General features: G+C 40.7%; 2 long non-coding RNA genes across 7 annotated transcripts in view; one reads left to right on the forward strand and one right to left on the reverse strand.

Annotated features, from left to right (window-relative positions):
• Positions 1 to 5056: 5056 nt before the first annotated feature.
• Positions 5057 to 24751, reverse strand: LOC144323367 (uncharacterized). 5 transcript variants are annotated; one of them, XR_013388781.1, is made up of 5 exons: positions 24570 to 24751; positions 16719 to 16870; positions 16343 to 16402; positions 15708 to 15822; positions 5057 to 7676 (listed from the first exon to the last, which is right to left on the reverse strand). It is a non-coding gene; the product is annotated as an uncharacterized LOC144323367 (long non-coding RNA). The 5 variants fall into 5 exon arrangements; XR_013388782.1 differs by lacking the exon at positions 5057 to 7676 and adding an exon at positions 12374 to 14616; XR_013388779.1 differs by lacking the exon at positions 5057 to 7676 and adding an exon at positions 12374 to 14962.
• The window catches only part of LOC144323368 (uncharacterized), a 98305-nt gene continuing 96501 nt past the window's right edge, over positions 23537 to 25340 (forward strand). Inside the window, exon 1 of one of the 2 annotated variants that reach the window (XR_013388784.1) lies at positions 23537 to 23695. This is a non-coding gene — a long non-coding RNA (uncharacterized LOC144323368). The remainder of the gene's footprint in view (positions 23696 to 25340) is intronic. The other variant, XR_013388783.1, reaches the window with a different exon arrangement.

Consider the following 25340-nt stretch of genomic DNA (forward strand, 5'->3'; position numbering starts at 1 on the left):
CAGTTACTTGATTTATATAATTCTAGCAGATTAAAATCCTCTATACAATTAGTTATATCAATAAGTCATCAATTAAATTCTCCCAAACTTTTCAAAATGTTTATAAGTCAATAAAGCAATTTAGATGCCTGACAAGGCTGACTTAAACCTCAACAATCAAAACCAAAGTACTTGTAAGTCTAAAAATTCACCCTTAAAAACATAACCAATCAAAACATTCAAAGACTGTTTATAAACAGTATCAGATTATTAGAACTTTGCAACTTAAGATAATAAGAAAGTATCATGAAGGTAAATTTTAGATTCTCTTCATACATCAGATGTTTTACTAACACTTTAAACACACAAGTGATACCTTTTATTACTAAACATTAATGTATTAATATTATGGGTCTAACTTACTCCATTATCTTTATTTTTTATTCTAAGCCTCTTGTACTTGTACAATCATATGCCAAAAGAGAGGAGCTGTTTTACCATTCAGGTGCATTGAGTTTACTGGGTTGAAAGACTTGGACTCTGATACAGTTACATATGTATCAGATGTTCAAGAGCAGGACATGGGTCATAGGACTACAAATTTCCAGGATGATTTTGCCCAAGCCACAAAGACACACTGAGGACTGTTCTATCTGTCATGTCCTTGTGGGAGCTAAGCTCCTGTCCTTTTGTTGGGATTGATTTGGCAGACTGTGTCCCTTGGCCACTTTAACACTAAATTACACATTTAACCAAATCTTTTGTAATATCTTAACATATTTTAACACATTTCTTATCTTTTTTTGGGGCAAATTATGTACTCTTGTTTAGGTTGCCATAAATTGCCTTCATCAGTTAGATTCTTCATTTCTTTCAAGCTTTTCTTCATCGACTTTTTTGGTTGTAAATTTGAAAAATTCCAAACTGTTAGATCGCATAACTGAAAAGTGGCAAATTCAGGTATGTATGAATCAAGAGGTTAAAACAATAAAATAAGAGCAACAGGAATATCACTGTCCATCTGTCACTTCCTCCTTCCCTCTATTTTGATTCTTCTTGTCTAGATTTGGGCTTATTCTGCATCTTGCTCTACATGATAATAACAAGGTTCCAGGCAGCTCCAGGCTTTTTTTTTTCTTTTTTAAGATTTTATTTATTTATTCATGAGAGACAGAGAGGCAGAGACACAGGCAGAGGGAGATGCAGGCTCCCTGCAGGGAGCCTGATGCGGGATTCGATCCCAGGATCCCAGGTTCACAACCCAAGCCAGAGGCAGACGCTCAACCACTGAGCCACCCAGATGCCCCCAGCTCCAGGCTTATACAGTACTGACAGCTAACAATCTCAAAAGGAGAGACTCTTTGTCAGCATCCATATCATTCCTTCAGAAAATCCTGACTGGCCACACCTGGGTCATGTGTCTTCCTCTAGACCAATTATTGTGGCCAGGAAATAGGGTATTCTGAGTGAACACTGTGGATCACAAGTCTATCCCTCTGGCATGGCTGTTGGGATCTCTTGATTGATAGACTCAAAGGAATCACCTGCAATTGGAGAGGGGGAATTTTCTCCAGTAAGAAATGCTAGACAAACAAAAAAGTGGCACATGCCCACTACAGTACAGAATATATTCAGATAATTTTATGAGATTCATGTATATCAAGTCTTGGCTGTTCCTGCTGCCTGCTATAAACTTTGTCCCAAATGTAAAAGCACTTGGCAAATGCTTAAGTCAATCCCTTCTTCCTTGGCATAGCACTATTTCATTTTTGTATTGCTCAGTTACAAATCTGTCTTCTGCTTTTCCTGGAACTGCTAATACATTACAGTCTTTATCCAAGCCATCCAAGGTCTCTTATATTTGTTTTTAATGTGGAAGCATTACCAAGTTTTTCCAAAATTCTATCCTCTGTCCTATACATAAATATTCTCTAGAATAAATCCTGTTTCCCAGATGAACCAAATTCCTAGGGATCTGAATTACTGAAAATGTGTCCCTTTAGGCTTATTCCAATTCAAATAATAAGTTGAATTTCAGTGCATAATCATACTGCTAGCTGCTTCTAAAATGGATCCTTATGACAAGTTTTCTCTATGAGACCTTTCTTGCTTTTATCTTCCCTGTCAGAAGATGCAAAGCTGCTTCGACTTTCCTGTCCTCTTGGAGTGACGATAATAGTAACAGTAAAGTGACTAATATGTATTGAGTAAATTGATGATGGTGTTGTACTTATCTTATATGCTTATCTCCTTTGAACCAGACAACATGCCATGAGGCAGATGTCAGGTCTCTATTTTACACAGAGGAAAACAATCTCAGAGTGGTGACTTGCCCAAGATCATATTGCCAGTAAGTACAGTATGTAAGATTTAGAACTATCAGTGCAACCACCAAGACTATCCTCTTTTCCCTGTGGTTGGACACATTGGGGCTATCACCTTTATTTCCATTTTCTTATTCCTCATTCTCCACCTTACTGAATTTGCTTTCCATCTTCCTGCCTGCTCTAATTCTTCGATCTTTCTACCCTCCTCTCTTACAAAGATCGCATTTGACTACCTGATAGCAGGCACTTAATAAACAACTGTTGAGTACATAGTTGTGTTACCAGCTCACTGAACAGTCTAAACTCATGCTCTCATAGTGATGGCCATTTGATCCCATCAACATTCCCTGTAAGGAAAGGCAAGTGTTATTTTTCCCATTTAAAGTATAAGGGAATTAAATATAGAAAAAGAGAGATAAGCAGAGATCTAGGGTGTCAACTCTGTGGCAAAGAAGTGGAAATGCCGTGGAATAATAGATCATATTCAGACTTTCGAAAATCCAGAAAAGAAACTGGTCTGTTTCATTTCATTTAGAGTAAATGCCCATATTCTTTTCATGGTTTAATCCTCTTCTCTTTTCTCTTCTTCATCGGGTTCAGGCCCAGAGCCTCAGCCTGTTCCTCTAGTAGGCCCTCATTATGCCAGGTCTTTTCCCTTTGCTCCACCTGAAACCTCCAGAAATGGATGTGGCTCTCTCCCTCACCTCCTTCAGCTCTCCGCTCATATGTCTGCCTCATAGTGAGGTCTTCCCTGGCTACATATTTAAAATTTCATTCCCCTTCCTTCTGGATTCCTTTTCCTCCTTTCCTATTTTGCTAGTCTCCAAAGAACTAAGCGCTTGTTAAACTAGTATTACAATTTTTAGTTTTCTGACTCCCTCCACTAGAATGTACACTCCATGAAGGCAAGAATTTTGCCTGTTTTGCTTACTGCTTACCCTCCAGCACAGGGGGGAACAGGAACAGGAACAGTGACTAATATACAGCAGGCATTATGGAACTGATGAATGAGTAGACAAAGATCTTCATTCATTTTTTTCAGGAAACACTGACCACAAAAAGGAGAAGCCTCCCCAAACCTCCCTTTGCACAAACACCTCGAGGAGGAGAGACAATAAAAGCCCAATGCCAAATATGAAAATAATATCAGAGGCAGGAATAGAGTATGAAAGAGCAGTATAAATAACTGCCATGATTGCTACACCACTGGAAAAGCTCAGCTGGAGACAGGAAAGATTTTTGAGCCAGGTTCAGCCAGGGAAAGACAGGCAAGGAATTCCAGAGACGGAACCCTTCCCCTCTGCTCCACCCCCAAGACTTTGCCTCCTGTTATCTGAGTAATAAGAAGGCAGGCCTCCCCCTCTTATCCTGGGAGTCAGCAGGGCAGCCTACAGAAAACTTACATACCAAACAGTATATTATCTCTCATTTCATATGAAATTTACTTGCATATTTGGGAGCAAATCCTGTTAATATGTGAGCACTAATTTTGGAATACAATCATTTATGTCTGAGGCTGGCAGCTCTGTTCAGGAGGAAGGTTTGCTGGCAAAGGGAATGGCACTGTTCTCTTCTGACGCTCCACAGTGTGCCACCTGGCACACGACGTTTTTTAATTCATTTGTTTGCTTGAAATTTAAATAAAACCCTTATTGGGAAGTTACTGTCAAAATCTCAGGAAAAATCTCAAAAAAAAGGAAAGGACCATCACCACGGACAGAAGTTGGAAAGAGATGCCATGAAAAAAAATCATATTGAACTTCCTACAAGCCTTATGCTTTGCCTTAATAAAAGCACAGTCCGGATAATGCACAATGCTACTAAGATTAAAGGAGGAGCTAAATCCAGAAACACATGACACTGACTTTGTGTGCTAGCATTCCTACAAGGGAGACTCTGGAGATGGGCAAGGCTGAAGGCTGAAGGCTCAAGGGTTAGTTGGGTATTGTTTATTCAGTGTATAAGCACTTTAAGAAAATTCCGTTCATCCAATAACCGATTTTATATCAATGTTATTGGTATGTAGGGAAATAACTGATGTGTCCTTCAACACACTAGGAAAATACCTACTCTTAAAAACTTTCTCATGAGAAAATTCATTTTAACTTAAACCTTTCCCATCTACACACACACACAATTTTTTAGGTAAGTTGTCAAACAAATGTTTAAATCCTGCTATCTAGGATCAGCCTTTGAATGGTAGTTGCAAACATACCCATCATCTCAATTAGGGGTCAGCACACTATAGCTCCATGTCACAAACCTAACTGCCTCTGTTTTTGTAAATGGTATTTTGTTAAAACACGACAATTTATATATTGTCCATTATCTATGGCTGCTTTCTTGAGAATGGCAGAGTTGAGTAGTCAAGATAGAGACAGCATAGCTTGCAAAGCTTAAGATATTTGCTATCTGGCTCTTTGCAAAAAAATGGGTTTGGGATTCCTAATCTAGTAGATACAAATTTCTGATATAAAGTCTATGATTAACTTCACTCTTAAACTAGCCCATTCTTCTAGGGTAGCTTGGATACTAGTATATAATAAATTGTTCTTCAAAAATAGCAATGTGGTTGTGTCTGTATATTAATTGTTACCATTTCCCTGATTTTATTAAATTCTATCAGATGAAAATGTTATTCTGTAAAATAGAATTACTGAACAGTCTAGATAGCACAGTGTGAAGGCCAATGGCAAGACACTGCCCACAATGGGAGCCCACGCTGCCCAGTGAAAATGAGGTGGCTAGGAAAATGGGGGGAGGGGTCACAACTCCCTGAATCTCCTCAAGCGCATATATTTTGCAGCTGTGGTGCCAAGAGACCGACCAACTGCTTGGAATGCCAATGAGTGAAGCCAAACAGAAAGGAGAGTGTGAGGCAATTTTTCTAGTGAAAAAGTATTCTTTCTTACAAATTTGAAATAATTTCTCTTTTGTATTACATTCATTTTTTCCTCTTTGAAATAACACGGTTTCATCTTCTACCAAATGTTTTCCTTCCTTTTGATTTCTGCATCAAATGAAAATTAATTCCTTCACCTGGTTCACACAAGACAGTTCTACAGGCTTAAAGTGCACAATAAAAGAAGTTTAAATGGATTAATTTTTTCAGTAGGTGAAAATGGTAAAAATGCCAAGTTGAAATTTAAATTTTTTTTTTTTTTTTTTTTTTTTGTATTTTTCATGGAATTGAAGGTGGAGGCACTGATAAGCCAAGCAATTTGAAGGCAATAGCACGTAGCTCAGTTCACGGGCTGTATCATGTTTCCTCTCTCCATCCTGGGGGATGATGAGATCCATGCTTGCCAGTTAGTAGTTCTGAGACCAAGGACAAGTCACTTCTACTTTTGGAGGGGGCTCAGTCACCATGATGGTCAAGAAAGAGTCACTTTTGCTGTTGACGGGTCTCCCAGAGGACTGAAGGGAACTGAATGAACTGAGAGGTTTTGTGGTGTTTGCCTTTGTCAGCAAAACCTCACCAGAACCTCCACCAGTAGCTGGTGATGGGGAAGGAAGGAAGTGAAAGTAAAATCAAGCATTTCTGTTGCTATTTAAAAGCCACCCCAGGAACGAGACTTGCAGGGTAAAAAGTTGAAACTAAATGAAGCTTTCAGTTTTCTGTGGGTTTCAGTGACTGAAATTAGCCTGAGGGCTCCCCTTTTGTCTCTCCCCTTGTAGCAGTGGTTACACCCGGGGTTGGCAGGAGATAAAATGCTGCTGTGCACACAGAAAACTGCTTGTGCGATAGCCAGGGTCTCTCTGAAGCTAAAGTGCCCCAGCCACTTCTACTTTTTTTCTTCTTTTAATACTCCTGGTATGCTGCAAAGTGAAATGCCAAAACAGAATTGCAAACATTGTGCTGCATATTTTCCACACAGACGTTAAAGTTAGAAAAAAAATTAGTAATTTTTAACACATGCATTTTTTATTTTTTAACCCATGCATTTTTTAAAAAGATTTTACTTGTTTGACAGAGTACAGTACGAGAGAGCCTAAGCATGGGGAGGGGCAGAGGGAGAGGGAGAAGCAGGCTCCCCGCTGAGCAGGGAGCCCTACACTGGACTCTGGACTGGATCCCAGGACCCTGACATCACGACCTGAGCCACCCAGGTGCCCCGTAAACAAATGCATTTACGTAAGTGCCACACGTTTATCTTGTTTTTCAAAAGGTTATAGCATTTATAAGCGATGTAGGCTGTGCTAGAGAGAAGGTGACCCAAACTTAAGAGAGTGTGATGAAGGACTCCTTCCAGTCACAGGAGTGAATGTTACTGCACGTATAGTATAGGCTCCTTTGGGAATGATGCCAAGTCTTTGAGACTCTCTCAAATCTGGAAGTCTGGATGAAAAGGCTCCCTGGCCCTCCTTCCCTCAGCTCCTCCAGCTTCACCACTGAGACCAGAAGTTTCGTATGTAATTATGACTGGGGAGCAGGGAGGAGGAAAATAAGGGACTATGGAGAGGTCCACCATGGGCTCCTTCCACAGATATTTTTCAAGTGCCCCCTATGTTCACAGTGTCCTGCAGGATTCAGCTCCTATTCAGGGTTTGAATGCGGGCAGTTTTATTCTCTGTGTTATCAGGCCTTTCTAAACCTCAGTGGCCTCATCTGCTGCCTCATTTGTGAGGTATCTTGTTAGTGGTTGTGAGGATTCAGTGACTTATACGTGTAAAGGTATCAGAACAGTGCCTGGCACGGTGAATGAGAAATAGAAAATTCCAGTTCCTTACTGCATTATGCTCTCCATTCTCCCCTCTGCACCTACCTAAACAATTGCCCTGCACTATATAAAGAGATTTGGTAAAACACAGGTAAATGTGACTCCACTGATAAGGGTGAGGGGAAAAAAGCATCACTGTATTAAAGAAACTCTCTTAAAAATTCATTAATCAGCCATTCAACAAGCAATGTGTTAGGCACTGTATTTTTGCATAGCTTGCAAAATATCTGCTGATATTAAAGTGAGCAAACCAGGAATGGTCCTGTACTTGTGGGTGGGACGGATACTAAATAGATAAATCTGGCGGGCACTGAGGTGGGCACTTGACGGGATGAGCACTGGGTGTTATTCTGTATGTTGGCAAATTGAACACCGACAGAAAATAAATTTATTTAAAAAATAGATAAATCATTTTGCATCATGTCAACTTTTTGTTGAAGTATAAAGTGCATACAGAAATTGCAGGAATAATAAGCATACAGCTTAGCTCATTTTCACAAAATCAACACATATACCGGGGAGCCCTGGGTGGATCAGTGGTTTGGCACCGCCTTCGGCCCAGGGCCTGATCCTGGAGACCCGGGATTGAATCCCACGTTGGGCTCCCAGCATGGAGCCTGCTTCTCCCTCCTCCTGTGTCTCTGCCTCTCTATCATGAATAATAAATAAATAAATAAACAAATAAATAAATAAATAAATCTTTAAAAAAAAAATCAACACACATACACATAATTCCTAGATCAAGAATGAGATCTTACCGGCATCCCAGAAGTCTCCCTCTGCCCACTTCCATTCACGGCACACACATACCACCCACCCTCCGCCCAGGTAAATATTATTCTGAATTTCTAAAACCACAGATTACTTTAGCCTCTTTTTAACTTTTATAAAAAAGCTATCATGCCATGTACTCTTTTGTGACTGGCTGTTTTCTATTTTTTAACTCAGTGTTATGTTTTGATATTCATTCTTTTTGCATCTAAGTTGTAATTTATTCTCATTCCTGCATATTATTCTACCGTATGAATGAATATACCATTATTTGTGTATCCACTCTACTGTTGGGGATTTGGGCTGTTTCCAGTTTGGGAATATTATAAATAATACTGCAGTTGACATTCTTATATGTGCCATTTGTTGAATATATGCATGCATGTCTGTTATGTATATACTTAGGAGTGAAATTGCTGAGTATAAGGTCTGGGTGTGATCGGTTTTAGTACACACTCTCAAACAGCTCTCCAAAGCGGTAACAATTTGCACTCTGGTCTACAGAATATGAGGCGTCTGATTGCTCCACATTGTCTATCTCTTTCACTTTAGCCATTTTGGAGGGTATGTTGTGGCATCTGCTTTATGATGTTAATCGGCCTTTCCCTAGTGATGAATGCAGTCAAATGCCTTTTCATGTTTATTTTCTGTTTGGGTAACTTCTCTTGTGAAGCATCTACTTTGACATTTGCCCATTTTTCTGTTGAGTTCTCTTCCTTTTTCTTAGTGATTTGAAGGGGTGCTTTATAGATTCCAGATGGTAAAAGATCTTTCATGGATATATGCATTGAGAGTCTCTTCTGTCGGTGTATGGCTTATCTTTTTACTCTCAATGGTATTGAAGGACTGAAATTCTTAATTTTAATGTAATCCAATTGATCAATACTTTTTCCCTTTATGGTTATTGCTTTTCTGTGTCTTAAGAAATCTTTGCCTGAGGCAGTTCTTGTGGAGGCTGCTAGTGCGAGACTGGGAAATTGTTATGCACTATGTAGCCTGGACTAGCGAACAGTACAGTCAGGACAGCTAATGGTGTCCCCAAGAAACCAAAGGGCAAGATGCCTATTCATGCCTTCTTTGTGAAGACACGCTGGGAGGGACATAGGAAGGCAAATCCAGAGACCCCTGTGAACTTTGCCTTTTCCAAGTGCTCTGGGAGATGCACTATAGTGCGTGGGGAAGAGAAATGTAAATCTGATGAAATGGTAAATGGCACTATGATCAGGAAATTAAGGCTAGTGACCAGCTAACAAAGGCAAGAAAAAAGATCACAAAATCCCCAAATTTTTTCGTATTTCATCTGGCTTCTTCCTCTTCTACTTAGAACTCTGCCCAAGATCAAATCCACACACCTACACATTTTCATTGAATATGCAGCCAAAAAAAAAACTGCCAATATAGTGTACAGAATTCCTAAAACTTCTCCACAAAGATATTCCACCTTAATCCCTGGAACCTACGGATGTGATGAGACATCACTCAGTCCTGTGATTATTGTCTGTGGCAGAGTTGACCTTAAAACAGGAGATTATCTGGATGGACGTGATTTAACCAAAAAAAACCTTTCTACACAGAGAGCTTTCTCCAGCTGATGGAAAGGGAAGTCAGAGAGATTTGAGGAATAAAAGGGATTTGATTCGAAGATGCAGGAGGCCACATGAAAAGGAATTCCAGAAATTTTAAAGAGGTAAGAAAGGGTTCTGGCCAGTTGCCATCAAAGAAACAAGGTTCTCAGTCCTACAACCACAAGGAACTTAATTCTGCTAACCACTTGAGGGAGCCTGGAAGGGATGCCTACTCAAGCTTGCAGATGAAGATCCAGCCTGGCTGATAACCTGACTTCAGCCCTATGATTTCCTGAGCAGAGAACTCCATCATAACATACTGGACTTCTGACCTACATGGCTGTGAGCTAATAAATGGGTGCTGGTTCAAGCTGCAAAGTTTGTAGTAATTTGTGCCACAGTGATAGAAAAATTAAGTGAGAATAATTTGGGGAATAATTTGACTGATAGTGAGAAGCCACCTTATGATGAGACAACAAAGTTGAAGAAGATGAAGGACAACAATGTTTCCAACTATAATCTAAAGCAAAATAGCATTTTAGCCATCTAACATTCCTAGGGAAAAGAGTGGAGGAGGAAGGTGAAGAGTAGGAGAATGGGGTAAAGAGGATGAGGAGGAAAGTAATTAATAGAACTGTGTATCTGCTTTCATGTGAATTACACATTGAACAAATGCAGTAATTGACTCACTTTTTATTTGTTCTCATTGAATTACATGCCAAACGCTGTAACTGACTCAACTTTTATTTGTTCTCATTGAATTTGATCCCATAACTGGAAATTGTCACACTGTAGGTTTTTTTTTTGTTGTTTTAAAGATTTATTTATTTATTTATTTATGATAGACACAGACAGAGGCAGAGACACAGGCAGAGGGAGAAGCAGGCTCCATGCCGGGAGCTTGATGCGGGACTCGATCCCCAGACTCCAGGATCACGCCCTGGGCCAAAGGCAGGCGCCAAACCACTGAGCCACCCAGGGATCCCCCTCCACCGTAGTTTTTGACGTGTTCTAGAAATTGCAAGTGGTTTCCATGAAGTGTTTAGGGGTGTCACAAGCACCCAGAAATTCTATCAAAGGTGTCTGTATTTCTAAATATTTTGCGGGTCCCTGGGCAGCTCAGTTAAGCATTCAGCTCCTGATTTCAACTCAGGTCATGATCTCAGGGTGGTGAGATCAAGTCCCCAGCAGGGCTCTTTGCTAACTGTGGAGTCCGCTTAAGATTCTCTCCTCTCTCTCTACCCCTCCCCCTCTTGCGTGTGCCTGTGAGTGCACACCCTCATGCTTGAACTCTTTCTCTCTCTCTAAAAAAATAAATAAATAGGGACGCCTGAGTGGCTTAGCTGGTTAAGCCTCAGACTCCTGATTTCGGCTCAGGTCACAATCTCAGGGTCCTGGGATCAAGCCCCACAGTGGGCTCCACACTCACCAGTAGGTCTGTTTTTCCCTCTGCCCCTCCACTCCTCAGGCACGCTCTCTCTCTTTATCTCAAATAAAAAAAAAATTTTAAACTAACTAAATATTTTAAAAATAAGACTCTCTTTTGTTGTCCTCATTCCATGACCTTGAGATTTGTGTGAGTGGGCAGGAAAATGTTCCTGGAATTTAAGAAAAAACATTTGTAATTTGGTTGTAAGGTAGTGTCATCCGTTAGAGATCCTGTTAGGAACTGTACATACCTGTAGTTTGCAAGGAGAGCACATCACCAGAGACAACCTCTTGCAGTCCCTGCTGGGTACTGCACTGTGGGAGGGAGAGAGGGTGGGGAGGGTGTTTGCACCTTTTGCAGGAGATTCAGGAATAAGGCCAAACCTGTCGATGCTTCAGGTTGTCTGGATCTTCCCTGGTAGTGACATAACATTCTGCTGACATTCGCAGCAGTGGAAAAGGGGTCTCAGCTCGCTCGAGGTGTCTTCCGGTTCTTTTTATTTAAATCTGATAGTTTGAAAACAAACTGTAAAACTCTTCATTGTCAGAAAAGCGAATAGTGGGTGGGGCCCCTGGGTGGCTCTGCAGTTGAGCATCTGTCTGCCTTTGGCTCGGGTCATGACCCCGGGGGTCCCGGGATCGAGTCCCACATCCGGCTCTCTGCCTCTCTCTGTGTGTCTCTCATGAATAAATAAATTTAAAAATATTGGGATCCCTGGGTGGCGCAGCGGTTTGACGCCTGCCTTTGGCCCAGGGCGGGATCCTGGAGACCCGGGATCGAATCCCACGTCGGGCTCCCGGTGCATGGAGCCTGCTTCTCCCTCTGCCTGTGTCTCTGCCTCTCTCTCTCACTGTGTGCCTATCATAAAAAAAAAATAAAAAAAATAAATAAAAATAAAAATAAAAATATTTAAAAAAAATGTGAAGAGCCACCGCTCCAATAAAAGTGCAGAAGCTTTCTGACCTTAAAACACACAATTTGCAACATTCTGGTGGTTTGTTTGGGGGGGTGGGGTGAGGAGGGGGTATATTTAGAATGCCAGGACTTTCTTTTTGGGTACACGCTTCGGGGAAGCACAAGAGAACACAGAAGAGCACATGGAGAGCCCGCGTGGAGCTCTAGAAGTTTCCATAAGCTGAGCACAGTGGGCGGAAAGCAGCGGGAGGAGCGCCCTCCCTTCATTCAGGCCTCCCCTCAGGTCGCGGCGCCCCGTCTCCCCACAAAGGCAACCCCCAGCCCTCACCCTTAATATCAAAGTTGTCGATTTCCCTCAGAATGCTCAGATGTTTTTGAAGCAAAAATGGGGAGTATCATGTTTTGTTTTTTTTTAAGGTGGGGGAAATTTTTTTTTTTTTTTTTACCTCAAGGTCATTGAAGATCTTTTCCTGTTTCCTCCGAGAAGGTGCATTGTCTCACCCCCCGGCAGGCGGGCTTCGAGCCCTCTCACCTCCACTTCCGGCGTGGTGGCGGCGCGTGCGCAGACCCCACGCGGGCTGCGCGGCCCCGCCCCTCCGCTGCCCCGCCCCCAGGCCTCTGCTCCTCTCGCGAGACTGCAGAAACCTCCACGGGATTTTCAGAGACTTTCTGACTTTATTTTTTTTAAGACTTTTTTTTTTTTTAAAGACTTTATCTATTTTATTCATGAGACCCACAGAGACAGAGAGAGAGAGGAAGAGACATAGGCAGAGGGAGAAGCAGGCTCCATGCAGGCAGCCGGATACGGGACTTGATCCCGGGACCTGGGGTCGCGCCCTGGGTCGAAGGCAGATGCTCAACCACTGAGCCACCCAGGGGCCCCTTTTCTTTTCTTTCCTTTTTTTTTTTTTTCCTGTTTCTATGAGTCTATTTTGGATTTGTTTTTGTTTTTGTTTTTATTCTACGTGTAATAGTATATAGTGTTTGTCTTTCTCTGGCTCATCTCACTTAACACGGTCCATCCAAGTTGTCACGAAGGGCAGGGGATGCATGTGCACCTATACCTGCATCTACATCTCTCTGTACATTCCCTCCTCCTCTTTATCCATTGATTCACTGACGGACACTGTTATTTGTCCAACTTGTTTTTACACCTTGCAGATCTCCCATGTCCTGTTTTCATTTCCTTTGGATGTACCCAGGTGTAGAATTGTGGGATCATGTGGTAATTCTATTTTTAAGTTTTTGAGGAACCTGCATGCTGTTTTCCATAGCAGCTGAACGAGTTCACACTCATTCCAACAACAGGGTCCCCCTTCCTCCACATCCTCGCCAACACTTGTTTTTTCTTGTCTTCTTGATGGAAGCCATTCTAACAGGTGTGAGGCAATAGCCTACCGTGATTTTGACTTGCATTTCTCTGATTATTAGTAATCTTGAGCACCTTTTTGTGTGCCTGTTGGCCATTTAGATGTCTTTTTTGGGAAAATGTCCAATCACTTTTCTCTGCCCATTTTTTGAAATTTAAATTCAATTAATTAACACATAATATATTATTGGTTTCAGAGGTAGAGGTCAGTGATTCATCAGTCTTATATGACACCCGGTGCTCATTCCATCACCCAGTTACCCCATCCCCGTACCCCCTCCCCTCCAGCAACTCTGTTTCCTATAATTAAAAGTCTCTTTATAGTTTGTCTCCCTCTCTTCTTTCTTCCTTCCTTTCTTCCTTCCTTTCTTTCTTTCTTTCTTTCTTTCTTTCTTTCTTTCTTTCTTTCTTTTTTTTTTTTTTTTTTGATTTTATTTATTTATTCATGAGAGACACGGGGAGAGAGAGGCAGGCTCCATGCAGGGAACCCGATGCAGGACTTGATCCAGGGACTCCAGAATCATGCCCTGGGCTGAAGGCAGTTGCTCAACCACTCAGCCACCCAGGTGTCCCTCCCTCTCTGATTTCACCTTATTTTATTTTTCCCACCCTTCCGTATGATCCTCTGTTTTGTTTCTTAAATTCTGCATATAAGTGAGCTCATATGATAATTGTCTTTCTCTGATCAACTTATTTCACTCAGCATAATACCCTCTAGTTCCATCCACGTCTTTACAAATGACAAGTTTTCTTTTCTTTTTCTTTTTTGATGGCTGAGTAGTAGTCCACATATAATATATACACCACATCTTCTTTATCCATTTATCTGTTGATGGACATCTGCCTCTGCCCATTTTTAAATTGGATGGTTTGTTTTTTTGTTATTGAGTTACAGGAGTTTCCTATAGATTTGGGGTATTAACCACTTATCAGATGTATGATTTGCAAATTTTTTTCTTCCATTCCATATGTTGCCTTTTAATTTCCTTGATGGTTTCCCGTGCTGTGTAGAGCTTTTTAATTTGATCACTGTCTTCTGTAGAACTTGTTATAATTTCTCATAAGCACACCTGAGCCTTGAGCACTTCAAAAGTGCATTAGCGAAAGAAGTCAGCGGCTTAACATCTAAGCCCACTTTCCCCATTAGTCCTTCATTTGGCCTGATAACAAGTTAATTTAGCCTCTCAAGATCCCAATTTCCCTGATCCTGGCATTTCTTCTTCCTTAAAAGCAGGATCCTATCTTTTAAGTGCTTTAACCCCTTGGAACAAAAGGCATCCTCTCACTAACTTGGGCCCTTTTAAAAAAGATGCCACAGAAAGTCTTTTCCCTTATTTAAAATGATGTGTGTGTGTATGCTTGAAAATCGAGACAGTAGTTTATTTTTAAAGATGAGGAAGAAGCAAAAGAAATTCCCATAAGGCTACTTGCCACCCAGAAGCTACTGAGACACAATCCCTAAAGAAAGGATATCTAAAGCAAATGTCACTTTCTCTTCACACAATTTCTTCTATAGTTGCTTCCAAGTCCACTCCAGCAGCTGGAATATGAACACAGATTTATAGAAGAACTCATTTGTCGGAATTGTAATTAGAAGCCATCAGTTAATATTATCGTATGATAAAAGCTGAGCTTATCTCGATAAAGTCCTGGGATGGAATGGAGTTCTGGGTACCTTTTTTCTGCCTCAAGCTTAAATTTGCAAATGACAACATCTAGTTGTCAAGAGAGAAGTCTTCGAAAACAAATCCAAGGTGGATTGGAGTGGAATGATCCTTAGGTAAAGAAAGAGAAGGATGTGCTTTCTGCCTGGCAGCTGGCCTCCAGATGATGAAAGTCTGTATAGTGTAGGACAGGCAGGGACCAGCAAATCTGAGTGATCACCCCTTTGGGAATAAAATACATACATAAGTAATTGAAATTCCCTTCTAAAGTAGGGTCAGAAGAAAATGAATGTTGTCGAGATGGGAGCCAACACCCAGAGATAACCTCAGCTAATAGAGGATGTGATGGCTCAGAAGATAAACAAAATAACGTGTAGGAGAACTGCAAGAAAAACAAATGAAGGGAAATAGGGAGGGAATAAAACACAGGATGAATTGGAAGGAAGTGACTACTTGGGGACAAGCCAAGGAAAAATACGAACAACAAAGAAAAAAAGAAAAGAGCTTCCCACTCTAGTGGGGGATGATGACACTGGGGGAGGCTCTGCAGGTGGGGCTGCAGGAGGAATATGGGAAATCTCTGTATCTTGTGCTCAGTTTTTGCTGTGTACTAAAAACTGCTCTGAAAAAAATATTAAGTCTTTAAAAAAAGGAACTTAAAAAAAAAAGCCAATCAAACACACAATGCTGTGATTGCTCTGGTGGAGGATGGGGAGGAGTGTTAGCCTTCATTAGAACTGCATCTCACTGAAAGGCTTGGACCTTGACCTCTTTTTCATTTAACATTAGGGAATATCTCTCTTGGGATTTGGGCTCCAGGGAAAAAAGACAGAACAAAACAAAACAGACACAGCCTCAAAGAACAGAGAAAGGCCGAGAAGAGGAGTGGAGAAACCACCACAGGAAGTCTCTCAACAGGATCCCTGTCTCTCTCTTTCTCTCTCCATCCTCTGGTTTCCATGCTCACTCCTTCACGTCCTCCCCTTCATTGTTTGCCATGCTTCTTCATTCTTTCATGAAATGTGTCCACTGGTCACTTCTGATATTTTACTCTCCTCATCCAATTGCCATAAGGAATAAATCTAGGAAATAGGATAATAGTAATAAAACCAAAGGCAGATGATAATATATATGGCTATATATTACATGTATTATCATAAATGACTTATTGTGGAATATGTCCCATTGCATGTTATATATGTTAATGCATATTAATATTGAGAATAAACATATACCATTCTCAAAAGTCTTTTACCATAAGACATGAAGAGACTCTGGATTTGACTTTTATCTTAGCACTTGAAGGGTCATAGTATCTTTAGAGACATTCTAACTCTTGGTAGATCTTAGAACCACCATCCTGAACCTGTACAGTTTCTGTGTTATCATCATTTTCAAATGCCAGTTTCCTACATTATAGTACAATGAGACTGTCAAGCAAGTTATACTCATAAATATAATGATACTTTGTACTTTTAAAATAGTATACTCCTAGGACCAGAATTTCCCAGGCTTCCTTGCAAGCCAGGCAAATGTACTTGCAATTTTATAGCAGAGAAAACTGAAATACAGAGAAGTTAAAAGCTTGAGCCAGTGCCTTACAGCAAGTCAGAAATAAAACTGGAACTAAAGGGAAATAAGTCCCGCTCAACGTTGGATTTCCTGTACAGAGAAACATGAAATAAGAAGGAAAAGTTATAAATTAGGGCTGTGAAAGTATTTTAATCAAGATTCTATATATTTACCAATTAAAAGCAAATATTTCATAAGTAATGCCATTTAAGAGTAGTGCTCGTAAAGAATAACATGGTTTTGTTTGATAATTTGCTTCTTGATTGCTAATGAAAATTTGTCATGTAAACACACATTTTCATGCTTTTCATGGAAGATGGAGAAAATGAAATGAGCTTAAAACGATTATTAAATTTGTTTCAGGTGTGGATTTACGCTGGCAAATTCCATACTAGTTATCATTTACCTTTTTGGGAGATGACAGATCAGTTAAGATGATGTCTGTAATTTTCAAGAGTCCTTTAAGCTGCTATTAAAGGTAAAGCTGCGTGCTGTAGATTAAAAAAGGCTTTGTTCAGCAGTCAAACATAGGGCATTTGCTTCGAATTCCTAGGGCTCCTAGTAAGGCAAACCGAAGCATGAGATTGCTAGGCTGACTAGCATTCCAATCCACACACTGATGGGAGCACTAAAATCTGAAGCTATTATGGGCGGATGGGGAGGACAGGCAGGGCAGGCAGGGGTGGTGCGTAGGGATTTGGAATATGGAATCTGTTCTGCTGTTTGTCCTTAGGTAGTGTCAGACCCACAGATGTGAAAACAACAGGTGGGTGCCGTGTGTCAGTGCCCCACTAGTGAATTGCTGGCCTGCACCCACGAAATTCTGCAGCTCTTTGTAATGCACAGCTCCTAGCACTAGGCTGTGTTGATTCTATGAAAGGAAATTAGATTTGAGGTCAGATGACCCACATCGAGATCCTGTATGGGCTGAGTGGCTTTGAAGGAGTCACTTGACCTGTCTAGACCCTTTGTTTTCTATACAAAGAGGATAACAATATCTCAGGGCATTGCTGCTCTGTGTCACACTGTTGCCCTCTGGTTCTACCTCCCTTTTTCCTCGAGCACCTCACTCCTGAGAGATCTTTTTAACCAGCTATAAATTATACACCGTCTTGTTCACCGGGCTCATGTCATAGGCCCCTTGCTCAGAAAGGCCCTAGGCTAAGTTTAACGCTCTGCTGTTGTCTTCAAATCCTAATTTTCAAGCAAGTGACTCTACGCACTACAAATTAGGTGATCAGGGCTGCCTGTTATGTTTCTCTATGTGATAAAAAAATGTCTGATTTTCAAATTTCTTGGAATTTGCTTCATTCCTAATCATCTGCTTTGAGTATCCCCCTGTAGCATGTACTAATAAATTACTGTTTTTGATGAAAAGACTTTGTAACCAACATATGGTTTGTGTGTTTTCTAGATCAGGAAAAATGCAGAATTCTGACTCAATGATTAATTCTCTCTAGACTATTTATATTCTGAATTTCTGGAGGAAATATGTTTTATGTTTTTGCCCTAGTGTTTGGCACATTGAGAATACTCAATAGAAGTTAGTAGATAGAAAGTATGAGTACTGTGTATACTGTAACAGTCTACTGTGAGAGAGACATTATCTTTGGGTGACAAAAGCATCCTCAGAGGGTAATTTATGGCTTTATTTTCCTTATTGTGGCTTATAGTCACTAAGGATATTTGACTTTCAAAGCACCAGTTGCTGCAGCTTTCTTCAAATACTTTTCATGTATCCTATTCAAATCTTTGTCTAGGAAAAAAATGCAAATATACTTAATGTTTTATTTCCAGTAATAATAGAGCTAAACCTGATATTTTTGTTAAGGTAAGTTGGGTTGTTTGCTGGGTATGTTATGTGGTAATGAAAGTCAGTCAGATAATTTTAAAGTGACAAAGCTGGTTTATATTCATGGATTTCAGATATACATTTGAGAGTGGTGGGCACTGCAGGGGAGATAAGCAGTAGCAAATAGAATGCAGAGTTTGGAGCACCTGAGTGACTCCGCGGTTGAGTGTCTGCCTTTGGCTCAGGTTGTGATCCTGGGGTCCTGGGGATCGAGTCCCACATCAGGCTCCCCAGAGGGAGCTTCTCCCTCTGCCTCTGTCTCTGCCCCTCTCTCTGCATCTCTCGTGAATAAATAAATAAAATCTTAAAAAAAATAATGCAGAGTTTGTATTAGTTACCTATTGCTGCATAAAAATTTGCTCTGAAACACATCAGCCTAAGACAACATTTTTTTTAATTTTTTTTTTTATTTATTTATGATAGACACACAGTGAGAGAGAGAGAGAGGCAGAGACACAGGCAGAGGGTGAAGCAGGCTCCACGCACCGGGAGCCCGACGTGGGGGTTCGATCCCGGGTCTCCAGGATCGCGCCCTGGGCCAAAGGCAGGCGCTAAACCGCTGCGCCACCCAGGGATCCCCAACATTTATTTTTTTACACAGTTTCTGAGAGTCAGGAATCTAAAAGCAATTTAACTAATTTGTCCTGGCTCAGGGTCTCATGAAGCTGCAGTCATCTGAAGGCTTGACTGGGGCTGGAGGATTTTTTTCTAACAAGGCACACTCAAGGCTATTGGCTAGAGACTTCAGTTTCTCCCTGTATGACCTCTCCACTGGGCTGCTTGAGGCTCCTTAAGACATGGCCACTGACTTCCACCAGAGCAACTGACCCGAGAGAAAGCAAGATGGAGACCACAAAGACTTTTATAATTTAGCCTCCAGAGTGATATACTATCACTACTCCTGTGTTCTATTGGTTACACAAACTGTCTTATAGCAGTCTGTTTGGACAACAATAACAAACTACCACCAACTGGGTGGCTTATAAACAATATAAATTTACTTCTCAGAGTTCTAGAGGCTGGGAAGTCCAAGATCAAGGTGTCAATATGGTCTCATTCTGGTGAAGACTGACTTCAGGCTTCAGAGTCAGCACCTACTCACTGTGTTTTCACATAGTAGAAGGGGTGAGAAATCTCTGTGGGTTCGTTTGTTTATTTTTTAAATAAGAATATCGATCCCATTCATGAGGGTTCCATCCTCCTAACCTAACCACCTCCCAAAGGCCCTACTTCCTAACACCCTCACATTGGCATTAGGATTTCAACATATGAATTTGGGGAGGTGGAGGCAAAAGCATTCAAACCATAGCACAGACCAACCCTAATACATTGTAGGAGGGGACAATGAGAGGGTGTGAATATCAGATGTAGGATCACTGGGGGCTATCTTGAAGGCTGGCTACCACAGAGTTGGTGCATGAGCAACCAACTCAGCCTTTTCCCTGAGTTCCACATGAATTCAGCTCCAAAAGAGGGGGCAATTCACAAAGTCTTGCTTCATAGAAGCCCTGCACGGCTGTCTGAAGGCATGGGAAACCAGACTCAGGCTTGTTTACAAGTCTAGTCAATACATTTTTATTAGATCCTGAGTCAGGGCAGCATTGCACAAACTTGGAAGAACAAGTATCCATGAAATGATGCCATTTGCAGTGGCCCTACTTACTACATTCTCTGTGCTGTGTTAAGTACCATCAGGTTGGGGGCACAGGTTGTCTTAAAGAAAGATAAGCAGAAAAAAATAAGGTGTGATATATAATCAAGCAATGGAAAGTACAATTCAGGCTAAATAATATCAGAATTTAGGGCTCCCTGCTGGTTTGCAAGAATGCAAGGATTACCTAAAGTATAGGTTTGTTGAGAACTGAATAAAGAGATAACATGGAGAGGTAAAAGGACCTGAGGGTAGGAGGGAGCCCTGAGCAGTGCCGGGAAGGGGCAAGAGGATCGTTCCGAAGCTACAGAGGCTTGAGTGAAGCTGGCTTATACCCTTAGGAGAAGACCAGAGGGTCCCACTCTCCCTTTATATCAGGAAGATGGAAGAGAGCAGAACTATTAATTGAGGAGAAACCAAACCCATGGACCTCTATCAGATACCTACCATATGGAATGCACTTTCCATGTGATTTTATTTAACTTCCAAATGACTGAGAGAAATGACTTCTCTACAGAATGGATTTTAAAATTAGAGTTTTCTGCATTCAAAGCACACACTATTTTCATAAGACGCTCTCCATCTCTATAGGGATGGGTCAGTTAGGACCTAGAAAAGCAGACTAGACTTGCTGGTGACTCCAAGACAGAGGACGGAAGGAGGATGCTTTGTAATGGGCATTTAGCCATGGGGTAAATTTCCTCCTTCCTGGCCACAATCCTAGAAGGCTTCTTAAGGCAGAGCTGTCCACAATCTCCACCCTGCCTCCCATTGTTGAGACACTAGGTCTCAAAGTGAGACTAGGTCCAAAGTGAGACCTGGTGGAGAAAGAAGGAAAAAGGATCTGCATCACTCATTTCAAAATGGAGGCACTTGCTTTAAACCACATTAAGTTTAAAAGGCAGTTTCTCATATGGAGATGAGAATGACCTGTTTCTCACTTGGAGATATTTGCGACTTAGGGCAATGTCTGTAAGTTCATAATCTCACCCATAAAAATGTGGATAATAATGTCTATCTTGTTAAAATATTGTTGTAAAGGAGATAGCATTAAATACTACTGAGGGTAGCACATAGTAAATGCTATATAAATTGTAATTACTTTTGTTAAAGTGAGTGATTTATTACTCCAACTGTGGTCAGCTTTGGCTAAAAAGGTCACATATCTGCTTTCTTAGGTTAACATCTGCTAAGGGAGGGAAGGGTGCTTACCTAAAAATGAAAACGATACATTCTGGGTTATACTGCACATGGTGATGGGGGGAAGCAGCTTTAGATTAGGAAGGTGCTATGAATATTTCCCAGAGTTAGAAACACACACACACACAGAGAACCAGGAGAGGTTAAAAATGTTATCATCTTCTGCTTAGAGTGATGGTGAGATGCAGGAGGAGCATGGGGACAATGATGGTGTGTTGGAGGGTATGGACAGGAGCAAACCAAAGGTAGGATGGAAGACTGAATCTTCAGTAGTTTGAAGGTAGTTTGTAAAGAACACGTGCTGGGCACATTAACATCAGGGTTCCGCCTCAAGTTATCACTGTGTTAGTGGCAGAAGAAGGGAGAATGCAGCACAGGCTTCCTAGAACCCAGCCAAATGCTTTCTCTTGTCCCCTGCCATTTTGGGAATGTGGATGCTAGACCTCGCTTGTGACATTTCCTGGTTAGAGTTTAGCTGAAGCACAATCTGCATATGTTTCTTGCCTGGTGGAAGAAAGCAAATTAATTAAAGTCTCCCCATGCTGTTATTCATCAACTTCTCTACAATTATCATTGGAAGACCAACTTACAGAAGCGATACCAAGACTTTCCTTAGAGGAGTGCCAACGTGGAGGGAGGAAAGAGGCTCAACCCTTAGGAGAAAGGTCCAAGAGATTAAAGCTTTGGGAGACAGGGACAGCTCAGCTTTTGAGAGCTCTGAGGACCTTGCCTTGAAGGACAGTGTGTGTGTGTGTGTGTGTGTGTGTGTGTGTTGGGGGAGTTGGGGGAGTGTTCAGTCAACCAAAAGGAATCTTGAATCCTTTGCTTTTGCTGTGCATGTAGAATGGAACATCTTTCTTTTCTTCTTTTCTTCTTCTTTCCTTTTTTTTTCTTCTTCTTTTCTATAAAAATGGATTGTAAAGATAGCAAAGAAAATTACAAGCTTCCTGAGGAAGAAGGATGGGGAATTAGTCTCAAAATGACTTTTTAATTATGTCTGTATATTTTAGATATTTTGGCTTACACTACAGGTAGTAAAAAGATATATAGTTTATGCTATGACGTAGCTTTAGTTTTTATCAACAGAAATGTGTATACCATATTAGAGTATTACAGAAGGTGAGTTCAGATATTACTTACTTATTTATTAGATGTAAGAAATATGACCTAAAGGAATATTTTCAGGGATGATTAAGGTGAGGTACATGCATCAGTCACTATTTGCAGTTACTCTTCTAGTGTGTGATCATGTAAAGCTCAAAAAGATAATTTCCCAAAAAATTGTCCTGTTCTAGAACTATTCCTAATACTTCTCATTTTGCAGACATCTTAGAGGAAAACAGCAGAAAGAAAGCCCATTGCTCACCCAGTGTAGGAGTGTGCACTGTCCCTACTTTATAGTAGGGACTATAAATTGCTTAAGCAAAAAAGTAGGAAGGAACGATGGAGAATTAACCCCTTTGTTTACCCTTCGCAACAAGACATCAAATAATTAAAATCTCAAAAATCATTGTCTCACTCGCAGTTTCATTTATCTGAGTATATAAGTAATCCTCTCACCTCTTCACCTTTCCTTGCTAGAGCAGTAAGAATTTAATTACATCCAAATGTCTCGGATGCATTTGCTCGCTTCACAGTGCCTTACACTTAGAGTAAAGATAAGGCCTGATAGTTCTTTTTTATTTCTTAAACCCAAAATTGATTACCTCATAAGTTCAAACACACTTCCAAAGTATACAGCAAGACAATGAATGTATATTACATTAGATTAAACATGGGATCCCAGGAGTCTTTTAGAAACATTTTGGAAGTTGAAGAAATAGAGAAAAGAATATTTATTCATAGGACTTATGCAGCTTACCTACAAGAAATTTCAAATATTTCCTCTCAAAACAAGAACATGAGCCTAATACATTCCAGCATGAGTTATAAATGTGAGTTTGGGAAAGTAGAAAGTCACACAGAGTGAGACTCTTCCTGGGATTCATGAGGCAGAAGGTGTTAAGATGGTCAAATCAGATGAGAGTTCCATGGGGCATTCACCCTTACACATTCTAGTTCTGATGGCAATTGTTGCCTCTCCTTATGGTTAATAGTGTCTGATGGCCACAGTCCTCGGGTACAGAGGCTTCTCTCTGGTCTGGCTGAAGCATTTTTCTGAAGAAAAGAAGTTGGAGCAGCTCCCAGAGCATGAGCCCCAGCCTGATAGAAGAACTCTTGTATTTCAAGCCTGGCAGATATGCATTATCATCTCCCAGAAAACTTTTTTTTTTTTGTCTTCAGGGAGACTAAGTTTTCCCTCCCTGTGTCTAGGTATGATCTTGTCTCTAAATTCTAACCAAAGAGATGCTAGCAAAAAGTTTGGGGCTTTTGAGCGCCTTCTCTGAAAGATAATGATCATGTACCCTTGAGGTCTCCACTCCTTTGCCCCTTCTATTTGGGACGGGAAGATGAACCGTGTGGATGACCCCCAGACTTGTGATGATGTCACAGAGAGAAACCAAAGACATCTGAATTCTTGAAGTCTCATAGTCTTCTATGAGCCTGCTATACAGGCACTTGAGAAGAGCACAGAGTTTTGTTGTAGGCTCTTCCTGGGATTCTGGAAGACTCTCCTGATCCATGTCAGTGGGGAATCTGGGGCCACTCATGAATCTTCTGTAGAGCCAAGCTAATCCTGGTAAATGTTAAGAATTTATAATGAAGAGTGGCACGTCAGCATGTCTGACATAAATGTCTTTATTTATTTATTTATTTATTTTAAAAAATATTTTATTTATTTATTCTGAGTGATACAGAAAGAGAGAGGCAGAGACACAGGCAGAAGGAGAAACAGACTCCTTGCAAGGAGCCCAAGGTGGGACTCGATCCCAGATCCTGGATCCTGGGATGACGGCCTGAGCCCAAGGCAGATGCTCAACCGATGAGCCACTCAGGTGTCCTGCATTTTTTTTTTTTTAATTAAGGAGAAGTAGGTAAAAAACATAATGGATTATGCTCTTTGGGATAGTTATTTCCAAGAAGAGAGAAGTGAATTGAGAGTTAAACAACTTTTCCAAATGGTAGCTCCTCAACTGGTGTTAAGGAACACATGCAAGCGTTCAAGATTCTTTCATGAGAATTAAAAAATTATTATCCAAAATTTATAGAGAGGGAATGGGAAGGGTAAACATCTTGTTTAGATAAACTCAACCATAATTGTCGCAATTATGACAAGATCACAGTTTTGCAAAATTGTAATTTTTTGCATATTCTTGTGCCCTAGAACTTCTTTTATGCTCACAATAGTATGATGTTTCAATAGGCCTGGTTCTGTCTTAGTTCTTCTTTTGAGATGTTTACTTGTCATTAGAACACTTAGCCCCAGTTGGACATCTCATCCTCGATTGGGACCCTGCCTTACACTTCACTTGATCGAACATAGGGGTTGGCAAACTATGGCTCATAGGCCCAGTTTTAGTCCACAGGCTAACAATGGTTTTTATATTTCTAAATGGTTCAAAAAATGAAAAGAAGAATAATATTTTATGACAAGAAAATTATATGAAACTTACATTTTGGTGTCTGTAAGTCAAGGTTTTATTTGAATGCAGCCATACTTGTTCATTTGCATGTTGTCTGTAGCTGTTTTCACATTATAATGGTAGAGTTAAAAGTTGCACCATAACCCACATGGCCTGCAAAGTATCAGGCCCTTTACAGAGAAAGTTCACTGAGCTCAGACCTAGCACAATGTGACATCTTAGTTTTAGAATTCAGAAGCAGAATCATAGAATTCTAGAGCTGAAAGGGTATTTAGAAAGCTTCTCATCAACATCCATGACACATCCCTAGCCAAAGTCAACAGTCTTATTTTTGGTGCAGTTATTCCATTCTTAGGCATAGCTACTTGAAAGGGAATTCTCATGTTCATTTATTTTTCTTACTTCTACTCTCTGAGCTTGGCCAGGGGTTAGAATGTAATAGGTGCTTTGAAATATTCAATTATTCAATAATTACTTAGCACTTTCTATGTGACGACATTGTTCAAAATACAAGTAATTCATAGGACACTATGGGGTAGATGCTGTAATTATCTTTACAGAAGAGGATACTGAGGTACAGGAAGGTTAATTAAATTTTCCAAGGACACATCGCTTCCCAAGAGCCAAAGTTGGGATTGGAACTTAGTCTGCCCCTGGGGTCTGGGTTCTTTGCTTCCATTTATTGAAACATGAAAAAGTAACCATTTCATAGCTGCATTCTAAGTGTCAGCCTCTCAATAGGTAAAGGAAAGGTGGCTACCAAATTCCTAAAAATATATATACAATTCCTCCAAAAGCTGA

The sequence above is a fragment of the Canis aureus genome, chromosome 11 (genome assembly GCF_053574225.1).
Source record: "Canis aureus isolate CA01 chromosome 11, VMU_Caureus_v.1.0, whole genome shotgun sequence".
Taxonomy (NCBI): Eukaryota; Metazoa; Chordata; class Mammalia; order Carnivora; family Canidae; genus Canis; species Canis aureus.